We start from the raw sequence: 16,172 nt of genomic DNA on the forward strand, positions 1-16,172 counted from the left end.
ATGGTGCGATCTATGATGTCTCTTACCGATCTACCACTATCATTTTGGGGTTATGCATTAGAGACAGCTACATTCACGTTAAATAGGGCACCATCTAAATCCGTGGAGACGACACCGTATGAACTGTGGTTTGGCGAGAAACCTAAGCTGTTGTTTCTTAAAGTTTTGGGTTGCGATGCTTATAAGAAAAAGTTTCATCCTGATAAGCTCAAACCCAAATCGGAGAAGTGCGTCTTCACAGGATACCCAAAATGTTGGGTACACCTTCTATCACAGATCCGAAGGCAAGATCTTTGTTTCTAAGAATGGATCGTTTCTAGAGAAGGAGTTTCTCTCGAAAGAAGTGAGTGGGAGGAAAGTAAAACTTGATAAGGTAATTGTACCTTCTCCCGAATTGGAAAGTAGTTCATCACAGAAATCAGTTCCAGTGATGCTTACACCAATTAGTGAGGAAGTTAATGATGATGATCATGAAGCTTCGGATCAAGTTACTACCGAACCTCGTAGGTCAACCAGAGTACGTTCCGCACCAGAGTGGTACGGTAATCCTATTCTGGAGTTCATGTTACTTGACCATGACGAACCTACGAACTATGAGGAAGCGATGATGAGCCCAGATTCCGCAAAATGGCTTGAGGCCATGAAATCTGAGATGGGATCCATGTATGAGAACAAAGTATGGACTTTGATTGACTTGCCCGATGATCGGCGAGCCATTGAGATTAAATGGATCTTCAAGAGGAAGACGGACGCTGATAGTAGTGTTACTATCTACAAAGCTAGAATTGTCGCAAAAGGTTTTCGACAAGTTCAAGGTGTTGACTATGATGAGAGTTTCTCACTCGTATCTATGCTTAAGTCTGTCCGAATCATGTTAACAATTGCCGCATTTTATGAAATCTGGCAAATGGATAAACAAAACTGCATTCCTTAATGGATTTATTAAAGAAGAGTTGTATATGATACAACCAGAAGGTTTTGTCAATCCTAAAGGTGCTAACAAAATATGCAAGCTCCAGCGATCCATCTATGGACTGGTGCAAGCATCTCGGAGTTGGAATATACACTTTGATAAGTTGATCAAAGCATATAGTTTTAATACAGACTTGCGGTGAAGCCTGTATAACAAGAAAGTGAGTGGGAGCACTACAACATTTCTGATAAATATATGTGAATGACATATTGTTGATCGGAAATAATGTAGAATTATTCTGCAAAGCATAAAGGAGTGTTTGAAAGGAGTTTTTCGAAGAAAGACCTCGGTGAAGCTGCTTACATATTGAGCACCAAGATCTATAGAGATAGATCAAGACGCTTGATAAGTTTTTTCAATGAGTACATACCTTGACAAGATTTTGAAATAGTTCAAAATGGAACAGTCAAAGAAAGAGTTCTTGCCTGTGTTACAAGGTGTGAAATTGAGTAAGACTCAAAGCCCGACCACGCAGAAGATAGAAAGAGAATGAAATTCATTCCCTATGCCTTAGCCATTGGTTCTATAAAGTATGCCATGCTGTGTACCAGATCTATTGTATACCCTACACTGATGTTGGCAAGGGAGTACAATAGTGATCTAGGAGTAGATCACTGGACAACGGTCAAAATTTTCCTTAGCGGTATAAGGATATGTTTCTCGATTATGGAGGTGACAAAAGGTCCGTCGTAAAGAGTTACGTCGATGCAAGATTTGACATCGACCTGGATGACTCTAAGTCTCGATATAGATACATATTAAAAGTGGGAGCAATTAGCTAGAGTAGCGCCGTGCAGAGCATTGTTCACATAGAAATTTGCAAAATACATACAGATCTGAATTTGGCAGACCCATTGACTAAACTTCTCTCACAAGCAAAACATGATCACACCTTAGAACGCTTTGGGTGTTAAATCACATAAACGATGTGAACTAGATTACCGACTCTAGTAAACCCTTTGAGTGTTAGTCACATAGCAATGTGAACTATGGGTGTTAATCACATGGTGATGTGAACTATTGTTGTTAAATCACATGGCGATGTGAGCTAGATTATTGACTCTAGTGCAAGTGGGAGACTGAAGGAAATATGCCCTAGAGGCAATAATAAAGTTATTATTTATTTCCTTATTTCATGGTAAATGTTTATTATTCATGCTAGACTTGTATTAACTGGAAACATAATACATGTGTGAATACATAGACAAACATAGTGTCACTAGTATGCCTCTACTTGACTAGCTCGTTAATCGAAGATGGTTGAGTTTCCTAGCCATGGACATGAGTTGTCATTTGATTAACGGGATCACATCATTAGGAGAATGATGTGATTGACTTGACCCATTCCGTTAGCTTAGCACTTGATCGTTTAGTATGTTGCTATTGCTTTCTTCATGACTTATACATGTTCCTATGACTATGAGATTATGCAACTCCCGTTTACCGGAGGAACACTTTGTGTGCTACCAAACGTCACAACGTAACTGGGTGATTATAAAGGTGCTCTACAGGTGTCTCCGAAGGTACTTGTTGGGTTGGCGTATTTCGAGATTAGGATTTGTCACTCCGATTGTCAGAGAGGTATCTCTGGGCCCACTCGGTAATGCACATCACTATAAGCCTTGCAAGCATTGTAACTAATGAGTTAGTTGCGGGATGATGTATTACGGAACAAGTAAAGCGACTTGCCGGTAACGAGATTGAACTAGGTATTGAGATACCGACGATCGAATCTCGGGCAAGTAACATACCGATGACAAAGGGAACAACGTATGTTGTTATGCGGTTTGACCGATAAAGATCTTCGTAGAATATGTGGGAGCCAATATGAGCATCCAGGTTCCGCTATTGGTTATTGACCGGAGAAGTGTCTCGGTCATGTCTACATAGTTCTCGAACCCGTAGGGTCCGCACGCTTAAAGTTAGATGACGGTTATATTATGAGTATATGTGTTTTGATGTACCGAAGGAGTTCGGAGTCCCGGATGAGATCAGGGACATGACGAGGAGTCTCGAAATGGTCGAGATGTAAAGATCGATATATTGGACGACTATATTCGGACATTGGAAAGGTTCCGAGTGATTCGGGTATTTTTCGGAGTACCGGATAGTTACGGGAATTCGTATTGGGCCTTAATGGGCCATACGGGAAAGGAGAGAAAGGCCCCAAAGGGTGGCCGCACCCCTCCCCATGGACTAGTCCGAATTGGACTAGGGAGGGGGGCGGGCGCCCCCTTCCTTCCTTCTCCTTCTCCCTTCCCTTCTCCTACTCCAACAAGGAAAGGAGGAGTCCTACTCCCGGTGGGAGCAGGACTCCCCCCTTGGCGCGCCCTCCTCCTAGGCTGTGACACCCAAATTTTTATTTGGATTTTTCAAAAGATTTGATTTGACTTAAGGGAGGTGATTTAAATTTTTTCCTCAAAAGAACTCTCCCTCTCAAATATTTTTTTTATGGCAAAAGTTTTATTTGGATTCACCCAAGATCTGTCTTTGGTCTTGGAGGTTCTTGACTTTTATTTGGACTTAAGACAAAATGTTTTTCATTTGGGGAAAATGACTTTTGAAAATCTTTTTGAAAATGCACTATGGCTTTTGGAATAACCCTTTGCCACTTTCAACAATTCCCTCTTGCCATGGCCTTAGTGCAATTTCTCTCTCCTAACCCTCCCCTCAGCCTTGGATCATGATTTGCATCAAATCCAGCAAGTTGAACCTCCCCATATGATTATTTTCCATATAAATCATATTCAAACAAATTTCTGTCTTCTATTCTAGCCATTGGTGATTTACAAAGGAGCTACCATCTCTGCTTTGATTTTTGCCTCCAAACCAACTCCCCTTCCTAGTCCTTTGAACCCTCAACCAAGATCCATGAAGATCCACTGGTCTTCAGTTCAAATTTTTCAAACTACACTTACGGCAAGTTTGGACCAAATTTGTCAAATTTGGTGAAATTCATTCAAATCCTTTTCCAAAAATTCCAGGAAAAATCATGCAGCCTCTGGGTACATTGAGTGGTCACCTCACCAAGTACCAGCTCCAGAATTTTTTTTCTCATTGCCAAATCATTATGTCGAACACCTGCAGTGCATTGTCAAATTCAGGTTCAGAAAATTCAGAGAACATTACAGTGCACTGTCGTTTTCTTCAGAACCCGACGTCGATCTCGCCAGTGCCACTATGTCGCCGTGTTCCCTGTCCCCTCCCCCTTGTCCTCTGCACCGCACGAGTGTCTGGCACCTTGCGGACGTCGGCGACGAGTAGCAGAAGGTGCGCCGCCCCGTGACCGACGCCAGCGGCGGCTTTGCGGTCGCCAGAGAGAGGCGCGGCGCTGACGGCGCCACCCAGCGCCGCCCAAGCCACCGGAGCTCGCCGCGTGGCCTTCCACTCTCCCGAACGCGCTGCCACTCTCGTCGTGAACCGCAGGGCACGGAGCGCGCTCTCTGCCGCCGACGTGCCCGTGCGGCCACCCCACCGTGGACCGGCGCCGTTACGCCAAGACCGACCGAGATTAGCGGGGGAATGACACCAGTAACTTCCACTGATGCTGCCTGGCCACTCAAACCTCCTGCCAATCCACTGCATCGCCGTAATCACTCGCCGGAGATTCTCCGTTCACGGCCACCCCGTCGATCCGCCTATAAATAGAGGCCCCGAGCTTCAACTCGAACCCACACCATCCCTGCACTCCACCTAGAGCACGCCTAGCCACTGGAAGAGCCCCGAGGAGGTCTCCTTCCTCGACTCCGGCCGCCGCGACCCGCCACGGGATCCAGCTCGATTCGCTCCCGTGCATGCGCCTCTGCCTCCCTTCTCTTGCCAGTAGCTTCACTATGCATCCCTCCTTCTGACCCGCGCTTCAATTCGAAGTTTGCAGCCCTCCACCGGAGTTCTCCACCACCACCCGAGCCGCCGTCCGCCGGAGAAAGTGTCGCCGTCGACGTGGTGCTCTCCGTCGGTCGAGTCCACCACCCACCGACGCGGAAGGACACGCTGAAGCTCTTGGTACCCTCTGATCCTCCTAACTCGCCGTGGTTCGTTGCCGGCGTCCACCGCAGTCTTCGGGCGCCGGCGAGCTTTTTAAACCTGACACGTGGGACCCCCCTGTCGGCCTCTCTTCTGTTTCCCCACGCGAAGCGTTTTCTGTTGGCGCCTTTGGGCAAATACATTTTCCCTCTTGAGCTTGCGCATTTCCAGTCGAACCGTTTTCTGTTTTCTCAGTTAAAACCCTGGGACTTTTCTGTTTCATTACAGATGGGTCCCTGGACAGAAACCTTTATAACGTTTTAATAAAAAGGAATTTTTTAGTGATTCTTTTTCTGACATTCTTAAAATTTTGTCTAGTTTTTTATGGGATTTATTTGGAATTTTTTTGGAGAAGTTTCTGTGCACGCGTTGGTTTTCACGTTAGTGCCCGTTTTCGTTATTGCTGTAGGTTCCGGAAGAGGTGACGGAGCCGCGAACTTCGCCGAGCTAGACTCCGACTTCTCCGAACCAGGCAAGCATGTTTGAAAATTTGATATGATAGGTGTTTTGCATGTTTGCGTGAAAGTTTGTGCGTGACATATGAGTGTCGGTGAATACCTCGTTGCTTGTAAGGCAACTACCCGCATGTTCCAAAGTTGCGATGATCTCTGATGAGAGATGGCCTAATCATGTGGTGACATGAAGGGCAGCAAGGTGGTACTATTGTAGCATGCCAGCCTTGCGTCATCCGACGAATTCCGACGTTAACGTGGACGGAGTCACGTTATCGTTCTTTTCCCCTCCGTGCTACCACATGTTTCATTTGCCAGGATGCGGTTTAGTAAGTTGGTAACCTCTTTCCGTGTACACACCAAACAGAGAGGCCGGGATGATGGTACCTTGGCCCAGGATTAAAGCCATTCATCCGGTCAGGGGGCATGGGTGTTTCCGATTGGGACCGAGAGGGGGGGCACCCCCTTAGAGCGCGCATATAGAAATTTGATCCCATGCTACGCGAGGTTGTAGCCTCCCCGTCTCAAGGTTTTTCTTGAACGTTGCCGAGGGTGATCCCTGGCTTCGGAATGTTGAATGGGTGTGTACTGGTTAGACGTGTTTCTTCCAAAACACCGTAAACGGAACTAGTCCCCGTGACTACTGAAATCCGTTGGCTGTGGTTAAGTACAAACTCTGCGGAGTCAAATTCTTCCAAATCATCGTATCCATGATCAAGTAGTGAAATCAGTATATCCATATCTATCCGCGTGGAAAACTTGTCCCCGGTGAACAAGCTCAAGTGGTAAACCTAGTTTAAATGTTATTACTATTGTGGATGGACTAACCTTATTATGGTCTCGTACTTGTAATAATTTATAATCTCGAGCTACTGAATTATTGAGCTACATTATAAGCCCTTTGTGTGACGTCGCGCAGACGTCCGACTGTGGCATGTCTTTGTTTCTTACTTTAAATATAAGCCCTTTATGTGATGTCGCTCAGACGTCCGACTGTGGCAGGCACTGCCTTTATTTTCTGTTATAAGCCCTTTATGTGGTGTCGCCACGACGCCCGACTGTGGCATTATTATTCTGCAGTTTCCTCTCGAGGAGTCATTCAGACACTCGTTTGGCACCAGTATTACTATTCTGCAGTTTCCCCTCAAGGAGTCATTCAGACACTCGTTTGGCACCAGCATTGTTATTCTTGCAGTTTCCTCTCGAGGAGTCATTCAGACACTCGTTTGGCACCAGCATTATTATTCTTGCAGTTTCCTCTCGAGGAGTCATTCAGACACTCGTTTGGCACCAGTATTACTATTCTGCAGTTTCCCCTCGAGGAGTCATTCAGACACTCGTTTGGCACCAGCATTATTATTCTTGCAGTTTCCTCTCGAGGAGTCATTCAGACACTCGTTTGGCACCAGCATTATTATTCTTGCAGTTTCCTCTCGAGGAGTCATTCAGACACTCGTGTGGCACCAGTACTACTATTCTTGCAGTTTCCGCTCGAGGAGTCATTCAGACCCTCGCTTGGCACCCAGTATTTATTATCTCTATGTCTGAACGCACTGGTTAACTTGTTCATATGCCTCATGTTTACATTTGTTATATCTTATGTTCGAACTGTCTTGCGAGTACTTTCATAGTACTCACCTGGCTTGTTGATTTGGCCAGATGTTGACGAAGGCGATCTCTTGGATGAAGAGTTTGATAGCGCGTCCGACGCCTAGAGGAGTCCCAGTCAGTCCTGCGCGATCCCGGATATTGGTCACTTGTATTATATACGCTTCCGCCACCCGCAATAAGTCTCCTCTAGCCTCACTCCGACGCTCGAAGAGCCGTAGTCTTCAGGAGTCATATCACTCGCTTCGCAGTGATATTTCCACCACCGTTATTATCGTGAGTTAGTAGTTATGCCACCCTATCCGCCGTCTGGTTTCATCGGCGTGCATGTAAAAAATTGTTGGGCAGTTTCCACTCAACTTTGTATTATATTCAGTACTCCTCGTATTTTTCTTCTGTGACCATGATATTGTCTACCAGTGAGAAGGAATTCTTCCTTACTGGTCCGTAAAAGGGATTGGTCTCTCAATAATTATATTATTGAAAAACCGGTCGTGACAAGCTTGGTACCAGAGCCAGGCTAACTGTAGGAAGCCACTAGGTGCGATCGCTAATTGGTTATTAGCGTCTTTGGTGCTTTTTCAGCATTTTGCAATTGTAGCTATTTTCTGTTGGTCATCATAAATTTATGACATGACTACTCAGAATTTTTGCCTACTTTTGTAGATGGCTGGCAGCAGCTGTGAGAATCGAGTGTTCACGAACGTGCCCGAGGGGTTTGTCAAGCTCCTCGTCTCCATCACCAAGCTCGCGATCGGGCCAGCAGCTCGCCCGGAGTTCACGCTCTACCAGCACAAGCTCAGCGACGACGTGTCTATGCACCAAGCTATGGTGCAATTCAAGGGAGGACGTTCTGCAGCTCGCCACTTCCATTTTGTGGGAAGGGCCATGCCTACGGAGAGGCATGCCATGCAGATGGCTGCCCGTGAGGCGATAGCTCGTCTTCGGGACATCCTTCCTACGATGAAGACTCGTCGCTACCGCTACCTCTCATGTCATGTGCCATACACCAGTCACTATGCATTCGCCTGCCATCGGGGAGAACGAGATGAAGCCATCGAGATGGTTGTGGAGTATCTCAAGGCTCTGGAGGAGTCTTTCGACAACCTCGTGGATGATCTTGTGGCTGCCCGCATGGACTTAGTCCGGGGCGGTCCTGCCAGCAGGAAGGAGCTTCTCAACACGGCACCGCCTCTGACATTCGTCTCGTCTTCAGCCTCTTATGCACCGGCCGTTTTGGCCACTGCTCGCCGTCTGCCTACCACTGAGGAGTTCGACTGAGTCATCGCTCCTACTCCAGTCAGAGCCGCACCGCCTGCCGCACCTGCGCTACCACCCGTCGCTCCCGCATCGTCACCGCAGCACAGCGTTACGCGCCAGGAGCCAGCTAGAGAGGAGGTGGAGGTTGATTCTCCTGGACCGCTGAGTCTTGCCATCGGCAAGGGAAAGGAAATCTTCACCATCTCCGACTGAGAGCGCCGAGTAGCCGTGCATTATGCCTGCTTGTATGATGTGTTGTTTTATCTGTACGCTAGTTTGTATTGGTGTGTTTGCTGCCTTCCGGAGTAGTACGCTAGCCTAAATAACATGTCAGGAATGTGTACGCGCATCCTGAGTGCTGTATCGTGTGTTTGCTTTTCGCGTGTAAGATATTTGCTAAGCAGTTCTTCTCCATGCAAAATCGCTTACGTTTTCCTTCAAAACCTTGAGGTCTTTTAAATTGTTGCCTTTGCAAGATTTTTCCCTTGTGTTACACAGTTTTTCTCATGGGTTTTGCAAAATAATACCCCAGACTGGAAAAATGTCTCGCCCGTGGACTCGCTCCATGCCCAATCAGCCAGAAGAGGTTTACGGGACATAGACTAGCAACAATTTCACTCAGGGTCAGTCCACTCAACAAGACAGCGAAGCAGCCCTGTCTCAAGTATGCCGTCTCTTCGAGCAAAGCCAGCAACAGCACCAAGAGATGATGAATCATGTCATCAATATGGGAAACCACCGCGAACCCTATCAACCACATTCCAAGTTATCTGAGTTACAGAAGACTCGCCCTTCAACTTTTGCTCACACCGACAGGCCGCTGGAAGCCGATGATTGGCTTCGTGACATTGAAAGGAAACTAATTATTGCTCAGTGTTCAGATCATGAGAAGGTGCTTTATGCACCACACTACCTTACTGGAGCAGCTGCAGCATGGTGGGAAAACTTCCTACACATGCATCCCAGTGAACACAACATCACCTGGGAAGAGTTCAAGGAAGGCTTCCGTGGGGCACCCATCCCCAGGAGCATCATAAAAATCAAGAAGAGAGAGTTTGATGACCTGAAGCAGAGAGGCATGTCAGTGACAGAATACAATGGTCAATTTACCCAGCTATCTCGTTATGCCTACGACGAGCACATGACAGAAAACAAGAAGATGGAAAAATTCCTGGACGGCCTGGCACCAGCACTAAGATGCCAACTGATTGTACACACATTTCCGGATTTTAAAACTCTGGTGGACAAGGCCATTACCTTGGAGAATGAGCGCCGTAGTCTGGAAGATATCCGTAAGCGAAAGAGGGACAGGGCGACTCTTGCTCGCAACAACCGAAGCAAGACTGAGGTTCCACGGACAGACGCAAGGAGATCCACGACTACTGATCCAAGGCCCGTCGGACAGTTTCATGCCAGGGACAAGGAGTACACATACCGTCCAGGGGTCACCTGCTATGCTTGTGGTCAAGAAGGGCACTATGCTAAACAGTGCCCAAAGCCAAGGAATCCGGCACCCAAGCCAAACAATGGTGGAAACAATCCAGCCCCCAGGCGCAACAATTTCAACCCCAACAACAACCACCGGAAGGGTCACCTGAACCATGTGACCAGGGAAGAAGCGCAGAATGCCCCAGACATCATGCTCGGTACGTTCCCTGTCAACACAGTACCTGCCGTTTTGTTTGATTCTGGAGCTTCCCATTCGTTCGTTTCGAAGAGTTTTGTTTTGCAACATGGTTTTACGATACTTCCCTTGGAAAAATCTATGATCATCAAGTCCCCCAGGAATAAGCAAATCGCTCAGGGTTAGTGTCGAGGAGTGGTCATTGAGTTCGAAGGACTACAATTCCAAGCAAATCTCATCGTGTTGGAGAGTAAAGGACGGGATGTCATTTTAGGAATGGACTGGTTGACCACCAACAAAGGATTCATTGACTGTTTCAATCGGACCGTGATTCTCACTCACCATCATGGCAAGACAATAAGGGTTACAGCTCAAGAAAGACCACGGTCACAGCAACCAAAACTGAACAAAGTGGACATTTCTGAACTGAGAAAAGTTCCAGTGGTATGCGAGTTTCCTGATGTGTTCCCTGAAGAACTACCAGGCATGCCACCAGACCGAGAGATAGAATTCAGCATCGAACTAGCACCTGGCACCGCTCCCATCTATAAGAAGCCTTATAGAATGGCACCCTCAGAATTGGTGGAGTTGAAGAAGCAGATAAAGGAATTATTGGACAAAGGATTTATTCGAGGCAGCTCCTCACCTTGGGGTTCGCCTGTGTTGTTCGCAAAGAAAAAGGATGGGACACTGAGACTGTGTATAGACTATCGAGCCCTCAATATGGTCACCATCAAAAACAAATATCCGATGCCACGGATAAATGATTTGTTTGACCAGCTCGCACGAGCCAAGGTATTCTCAAAGATTGATTTGAGATCGGGATATCACCAATTGAAAGTACGGACAGATGATATCCCCAAGACAGCATTCACTTCCAGATACGGATTATATGAGTTTACTGTGATGCCTTTTAGACTAACGAACGCCCCCGCATATTTCGTCCACCTCATGAACAAAGTGTTCATGAAATTCATGGACAAATTCGTTGTGGTATTTATTGACGATATCCTGGTTTACTCAAGGACACCAGAAGAGCATGCTGAGCACCTCAGAATTGTTTTGGGAGAACTAAGGAAACATCAGTTGTACGCCAAATTTAGCAAGTGCGAATTTTTGCTAAGACAAGTTGGTTTCTTAGGCCATATATTGAACCAAGAAGGCGTGGCCGTAGACCCAGAAAAGGTCAAAGCCATACTTGACTGGAAGCCGCCCGCCAACGTTACAGATGTGCGGAGTTTCCTAGGAATGGCCGGATATTACAGAAGATTTATTGAAGGATTCTCCACTGTGGCAAAACCTATAACACAGTTACTCAAGAAGGACAAGAAGTTTGTATGGACGGAAGCGTGCGAGAAAAGCTTCCAAGAACTTAAGAAGAAGCTGACAACCGCACCGGTCTTAACTGTACCAGACATACACAAGAGTTTCGAAATATATTGCGATGCGTCCCGAAAAGGTCTCGGATGTGTACTAATGCAGGATGGCAAAGTTGTCGCATATGCCTCCAGGCAGCTGCGAAAACATGAGGAAAATTACCCAACACATGACTTGGAGCTAGCAGCAGTTATACATGCACTCAAGGAGTGGAGGCACTTTCTGTTGGGAAATCGCTGTGAAATATATACGGACCATAAGAGCCTCAAATATATTTTCACACAGCCAGAGCTAAATTTACGCCAACGACGCTGGTTGGAACTGGTCAAGGACTATGATGTCGGTATTCACTACCATCCAGGGAAGGCAAATGTAGTGGCCGATGCCCTTAGTCGAAACCCCAGCCCGGACAATGACGATCCGCAAAACTTGAGGCCTGAGTTTCAGCAAGAGTTCGCTAGGCTCAACATGATGTTAGTCTCTGAGGGCACCGTATCAAATCTGGAGATACAACCCACCCTGGTGGAACAAATTAAGAAGGCTCAACAGGGGCATCCCAGCATCGAAGGTACAAAGAAGAAAATGAACCTTGGTAAGACTTCAGAGTTCGTCACAGACAGTGAAGGAACATTATGGTACCGAGACAAACTTTGCGTACCTAACATTGAGGAACTCAAGCAACAAATCTTAACTGAAAGCCACACCGCTCCATACTCGATCCATCCTGGAGGAACCAAAATGTACAAGGACATTCAGGAAATATTTTGGTGGCACGGTATGAAAAGAGATATAGCCGCATTTATTGCTTGTTGCGATTCATGTCAGCGCATCAAGGCCGAGCATCAAAAGCCAGCAGGGCTACTCCAGCCAAACAGGATACCGGAGTGGAAATGGGATGAAATAGGAATGGACTTCATTGTCGGATTACCCCGATCACAACGCGGAAATGACGCCATATGGGTCATCACAGACCGACTAACCAAGGTTGCTCATTTCATTCCCGTGAAGACTACCTACTCCACACAAAGACTGGCCAAACTTTATCTCTCCCGTGTAGTTTGTTTGCATGGAGTCCCAAAGACTATAATATCCGACCGAGGCACACAATTTGTCTCCAAATTTTGGGATCACCTACAACAAGCTCTGGGCACGCAACTAGCTTTCAGCACAGCATACCACCCTCAGACTGATGGACAAACGGAACGTGTAAACCAAATCCTAGAGGATATGCTAAGAGCCTGTGTGCTCACCTATGGGTCCAGTTGGGAAGAGAGTTTGCCGTATGCCAAATTTGCTTACAACAACAGTTACCAAGCCAGCTTGCAAATGGCACCCTTTGAAGCATTGTACGGACGGAGGTGTCGTACCCCACTAAATTGGTCAGAAACAGGTGACAGCCGTATCTTCGGCCCAGACATGCTTAAAGAGGCCGAGGAGAAAGTTAAACAGATCAGGGACAGACTCAAGACAGCACAGAGCCGACAAAAGAGCTACTATGATCAAAAACATCGTGAGGTCAGCTTTGAACCCGGTGATTCTGTATACCTCCGAGTATCTCCTATGAGGGGTCTGCAACGGTTCAAAATTAAAGGGAAGCTAGCCTCGAGATTTATTGGACCATTTTGTATAAAGGCACGAAGAGGCACGGTAGCCTACCAACTAGACTTGCCCAAGGAGCTGTCAGACGTCCATGACGTATTCCACGTCTCACAATTGAGAAAATGTGTGAGTAACCCAGAGAAGCAGGTATCCCATGAGAGCATTGATGTGCAACCAGACCTCACCTACAGAGAGAGGCCAGTAAAGATTTTGGAAGAGTCTGAAAGGAGGACCCGTCAGAAAACAACAAAAATTTTCAGGGTTCAGTGGAGCAACCACACTGAGGACGAAGCCACAAGGGAAAGGGAAGATTTTCTCCAGGCAGAGTATCCATATCTATTTGAGGATCGGCAGAAATCTCGAGGACGAGATTTTTCCTAAGGGGGTAGGTGTTGTGACACCCAAATTTTTATTTGGATTTTTCAAAAGATTTTATTTGACTTAAGGGAGGTGATTTAAATTTTTTCCTCAAAAGAACTCTCCCTCTCAAATATTTTTTTATGGCAAAAGTTTTATTTGGATTCACCCAAGATCTGTCTTTGGTCTTGGAGGTTCTTGACTTTTATTTGGACTCAAGACAAAATGTTTTTCATTTGGGGAAAATGACTTTTGAAAATCTTTTTGAAAATGCACTATGGCTTTTGGAATAACCCTTTGCCACTTTCAACAATTCCCTCTTGCCATGGCCTTAGTGCAATTACTCTCTCCTAACCCTCCCCTCACCCTTGGATCATGATTTGCATCAAATCCAGCAAGTTGAACCTCCCCATATGATTATTTTCCATATAAATCATATTCAAACAAATTTCTGTCTTCTATTCTAGCCATTGGTGATTTACAAAGGAGCTACCATCTCTGCTTTGATTTTTGCCTCCAAACCAACTCCCATTCCTAGTCCTTTGAACCCTCAACCAAGATCCATGAAGATCCACTGGTCTTCAGTTCAAATTTTTCAAACTACACTTATTGCAAGTTTGGACCAGATTTGTCAAATTTGGTGAAATTCATTCAAATCCTTTTCCAAAAATTCCAAGAAAAATCATGCAGCCTCTGGGTACATTGAGTGGTCACCTCACCAAGTACCAGCTCCAGAAATTTTTTTTCTCATTGCCAAATCATTCTGTCGAACACCTGCAGTGCATTGTCAAATTCAGGTTCAGAAAATTCAGAGAACATTACAGTGCACTGTCGTTTTCTTCAGAAGCCGACGTCGATCTCGCCAGTGCCACTGTGTCGCCGTGTTCGCTGTCCCCTCCCCCTTGTCCTCTGTACCACACGAGTGTCTGGCACCTTGCGGACGTCGGCGACGAGCAGCAGAAGGTGCGCCGCCCCGTGACCGACGCCAACGGCGGCTTTGCGGTTGCCAGAGAGAGGCGCGGCGCTGACGGCGCCACCCAGCGCCGCCCAAGCCACCGGAGCTCGCCGCGTGGCCTTCCACTCCCCCGAACGCGCTGCCACTCTCGTCGTGAACCGCAGGGCGCGGAGCGCGCTCTCTGCCGCCGGCGTGCCCGTGCGGCCACCCCACCGTGGACCGGCGCCGTTACGCCAAGACCGACCGAGATTAGCGGGGGAATGACACCAGTAACTTCCACTGATGCTGCCTGGCCACTCAAACCTCCTGCCAATCCACTGCATCGCCGTAATCGCTCGCCGGAGATTCTCCGTGCACGGCCACCCCGTCGATCCGCCTATAAATAGAGGCCCCGAGCTTCAACTCGAACCCACACCATCCCTGCACTCCACCTAGAGCACGCCTAGCCACTGGAAGAGCCCCAAGGAGGTCTCCTTCCTCGACTCCGGCCGCCGCGACCCGCCACGGGATCCAGCTCGATTCGCTCCCGTGCATGCGCCTCTGCCTCCCTTCTCTTGCCAGTAGCTTCACTATGCATCCCTCCTTCTGACCCGCGCTTCAATTCGAAGTTTGCAGCCCTCCACCGGAGTTCTCCACCACCACCCGAGCCGCCGTCCGCCGGAGAAAGTGTCGACGTCGACGTGGTGCTCTCCGTCGGTCGAGTCCACCACCCACCGACGCGGAAGGACACGCTGAAGCTCTTGGTACCCTCCGATCCTCCTAACTCGCCGTGGTTCGACGCTGGCGTCCACCGCAGTCTTCGGGCGCCGGCGAGCTTTTTAAACCTGACACGTGGGACCCCCCGTCAGCCTCTCTTCTGTTTCCCCATGCAAAGCGTTTTCTGTTGGCGCCTTCGGGCAAATACGTTTTCCCTCTTGAGCTTGCGCATTTCCAATCGAACCGTTTTCTGTTTTCTCAGTTAAAACCCTGGGACTTTTCTGTTTCATTACAGATGGGTCCCTGGACAGAAACCTTTATAAATTTTTAATAAAAAGGAATTTTTGAGTGATTCTTTTTCTGACATTCTTAAAATTTTGTCTAGTTTTCATGGGATTTATTTGGAAATTTTTTGGAGAAGTTTCTGTGCACGCGTTGGTTTTCACGTTAGTGCCCGTTTTCGTTATTGCCGTAGGTTCCGGAAGAGGTGACGGAGCCGTGAACTTCGCCGAGCTAGACTCCGACTTCTCCGAACCAGGCAAGCATGTTTGAACATTTGATATGATAGGTGTTTTGCATGTTTGCGTGAAAGTTTGTGCGTGACATATGAGTGTCGGTGAATACCTCGTTGCTTGTAAGGCAACTACCCGCATGTTCCAAAGTTGCGATGATCTCTGATGAGAGATGGCCTAATCATGTGGTGACATGAAGGGCAGCAAGGTGGTATTGTTGTAGCATGCCAGCCTTGCGTCATCCGACGAATTCCGACGTTAACGTGGATGGAGTCACGTTATCGTTCTTTTCCCCTCCGTGCTACCACATGTTTCATTTGTCAGGATGCGGTTTAGTAAGTTGGTAACCTCTTTCCGTGTACACACCAAACAGAGAGGCCGGGATGATGGTACCTTGGCCCAGGATTAAAGCCAGTCATCCGGTCAGGGGGCATGGGTGTTTCCAGTTGGGACCGAGAGGGGGGGCACCCCCTTGGAGCGCGCGTATAGAAATTTGATCCCATGCTACGCGAGGTTGTAGCCTCCCCGTCTCAAGGTTTTTCTTGAACGTTGCCGAGGGTGATCCCTGGCTTCGGAATGTTGAATGGGTGTGTACTGGTTAGACGTGTTTCTTCCAAAACACCGTAAATGGAACTAGTCCCCGTGACTACTGAAATCCATTGGCTATGGTTAAGTACAAACTCTGCAGAGTCAAATTCTTCCAAATCATCGTATCCATGATCAAGTAGTGAAA

The sequence above is a fragment of the Aegilops tauschii genome, chromosome 3 (genome assembly GCF_002575655.3).
Source record: "Aegilops tauschii subsp. strangulata cultivar AL8/78 chromosome 3, Aet v6.0, whole genome shotgun sequence".
Taxonomy (NCBI): Eukaryota; Viridiplantae; Streptophyta; class Magnoliopsida; order Poales; family Poaceae; genus Aegilops; species Aegilops tauschii.